Consider the following 3,234-nt stretch of genomic DNA (forward strand, 5'->3'; position numbering starts at 1 on the left):
TGCCAGGCTATATAAAAAGGAGGTTTTGGCTGGGCGCCATGGCTCACACCTATAATCCCAGCACTTTGGGAGGCCTAGGTGGGCACATTACAAGGTCAGGATTTCGAGACCATCCTAGCTAACATGACGAAACCCCGTCTCTACTAAAAATACAAAAAATTAGCCAGGCGTGGTGGCACGTGCCTGTAGTCCCAGTTACTTGGGAGGCTGAGGCAGCAGAATCACTTAAATTGGGGAGGCAGAGGTTGCAGTGAGCCGAGATCGCACCACTGCACTCCAGTCTGGGCGACAGAGCGAGACTGTGTCTCAAAAAAAAAAAAAAAAAAAAAAAAAGGAGGCTTCATTTCTCTTTGCATCTCATTAATTGATCACCTGTGATGGGCATCACAGTCTGGTTTAATGTTTATTCCATAATAAAATTGTTTTATTTTCTGAGCTTGTGGAAAGAATATTCTAGGTTAACAGAAGAATTTATTTATTTATTTATTTTGAGATGGAGTCTTGCTCTGTCACCAGGCTGGAGTGCAGTGGCATGATCTCAGCTCACTGCATTCTCCACCTCCTGGGTTCAAGTGATTCCCCTGCCTCAGCCTCCCAAGTAGCTGGGACTACAGGCGTGCACCACCACACCAGCTGATTTTTTGTGTTTTAGTCGAGACGGGGTTTCACCATGTTGGCCAGGATGGTCTTGATCTCCTGACCTCATGATCTGCCCACCTCGGCCTCCCAAAGTGCTGGGATTACAGGTGTGAGCCACTGTGCCTGGCCTCAGAAGAATTTATTTTTAGTCTTTTCCTTACCAGTTTTTATGAAACAACTGGGCAAGAACACTGTTAGATTTCACCAAAAAATTGTGATGAATCATTGTCCTTATGATCCCATTTTTGAAAATTGACATTTTAATTGTAAAGCAAAAATAAAATTCTAAGCCCCGACAACTGAATGGACTCCCCTGTTGGCCAGCAGGATCCAAAATAAACATGAAAAACTAATTCAGGTCATGACGGGAAGGAGGGGGTCGGACATGCCTTGTCATACTCTCCTCCCTTCAGAGTTTAGGCACAGCTGACCAACATTATTAACACTAGAATAGAGATCATAAGACTGACAAAACAGGCTCTTTGTATCAGTAAGATACCCAACTCCATCCAGACTCTGATATAGCATCACATGACAGATAGCAGTCCCTGAAGGAAATCATAGTATTTTACCCCATAATATATTTTCTTTGACACACTTTAAAATAGTCCTGCAAAGCCATCTCTTTGGGGGAAATTTGCATGCTGTAGAGAATCTCCTTCCCTTACAGAAAAGACTCCAGATCTTTTCTGGAGAGTCTGACACTTTTTAAGATCCAACAAGAGATATTTATCATCTATTCTCTCTAAAGCCTGTTCTGAGGCTTCACCTACATAACAAGAACCTTGGTTTCCACAATCCCCCTTATCTTAACTCAAGCTTTTCTTTTCTTTTTTTTTCTTTTCTTTCCCTCCCTCTTTCTTTTCCTTCCTTCCTCTCTCTCTTTTTCTGTCTCTTTCTTTCTTTTCTTCTTTGTTGCCTAAGCTGGGGTGCAGTGGCACCATCATGGCTCACTGTAGCCTCAACTTCCCAGGCTCAAGTGATCCTCCCATCTCAGCCTCCTGAGTAGCTGGGACTACAGGCATGCACCACCACACCTGGATAATTTTTTTTTTGTAGAGGTGGGGGGTCTCGCTGTGTTGCCCAGGCTGTCCTTGAACTCCTGGCCTCAAGGGATCCTCCCAGCTCACCCTCCCAAAATGCTGGGATTACAGGCATGAGCCACCGCAATGGCCCATTTCTTTATGTCGTCTTCCAACTGTTCAGCCAACGCTTAACTCTGAACCAACTGCCAATCTTTGAATCTACTAGTGACCTGAAAGCCTTTCCTGACTCACCCAATGTATACCTCCCATGTATTGATTTATGTCTTTGCCTGTAACTGCCAAAGATGTATAAAACCAAGCTATAACCCAACCACTTTGGGCTCACGTTCTCAGGACGCCCTGAGGCTGTGTCACCAGCCATGGTCACTCAAATAGGAGGCCCAGAACAAAACTCTTTACAGACTTTGACTCGTTTTGGTCAACATAACCTAACCCTAAACATAATCCTCCTGGGGAAGGTAAGATCACAGGTATCTCTTTTCTTTGTTCGATCTGTGTATTTCCTGATTTCTCTACAGTTTTTAGGCATTCGCTGTGTGATCTAGAAAAGCTAGGGAGTCTCGCTCCGTCGCCAGGCTGGAGTGCAGTGGCGCGATCTCGGCTCACTGCAACCTCCGCCTCCCGGGTTCAAGCGATTCTCTTGCCTCAGCCTCCCGAGTAGCTGGGATTACGGGCACGCAGCCACCACGACCAGCTGATTTTCGTATTTTTAGTAGAGACGGGGTTTCACCATGTTGGCCAGGATGATCTCTATCTCTTGACCTCGCGATCTGCCCTCCTTGGCCTCCCAAAGTCCTGGGATTACAGGCGTGAGCCACCGCACCCAGCCACAAATTCTATTTTCTTTCTCTTCGTTGGAAAGCATCGCTGGGCGTTTATCCTGTCCTAGTATTTGAGTGAAACTTCTCTTAGCATTTCAGCGCAGTGACCACGATACACTCTTTCCTTTCCTTCTCATTGTGGGAAACTCGGTTCTAACCCAGAGGCCTTGGGCTCCAGGACCCAATCCCGCAGCCCTGGACTTGACCCTAAAAGGGAGTAAAGACAAATGCGAAGTTCAGTCCGGGGATCAGGGCTGCCAAAGCTCATATAGCCTGGAGCTTCTTAACCTTTAGGCAGGGTAGAGACATTTAAAACGGCCCCTAAACTTGGAGGGCGCGTAGGCTCATGGGAAATACCGAGTACGGTACTGGTCCTGGGACCAGCGGTGGGCCTTGGAGGCGGACTTCCGGTGCACTCTTGCGCGTGTGCACCTCTCCCTGTGTGCGTGTTCGCGCACGCGCGCTGCCGCCGCACTGCCCTCGCTTCCTGTGCGTCCTCAGGTCACCGCTTGCTCTGGTTCCCAGGCTTTGGCCTCCAGTGGACGAGAATCGCGGAGTCTGCGGGGCTGGACGCTGACCGCCCGGCCAGCAACTAGGCGGGCGCGGGGCTGTGCGGGCCAGGGTTCGCGCGGGCCGGGTGGAGGCTCGAGCGGGGATCCCCGAGAGTGAGCCCCGGAGCCGGCGGCGCTGGGGCCAGAGGGGCCGGGCGGGAGGTGGTGGAGGTGGCG

This window comes from Pongo pygmaeus, chromosome 6 (genome assembly GCF_028885625.2).
Source record: "Pongo pygmaeus isolate AG05252 chromosome 6, NHGRI_mPonPyg2-v2.0_pri, whole genome shotgun sequence".
NCBI lineage: Eukaryota > Metazoa > Chordata > Mammalia > Primates > Hominidae > Pongo > Pongo pygmaeus.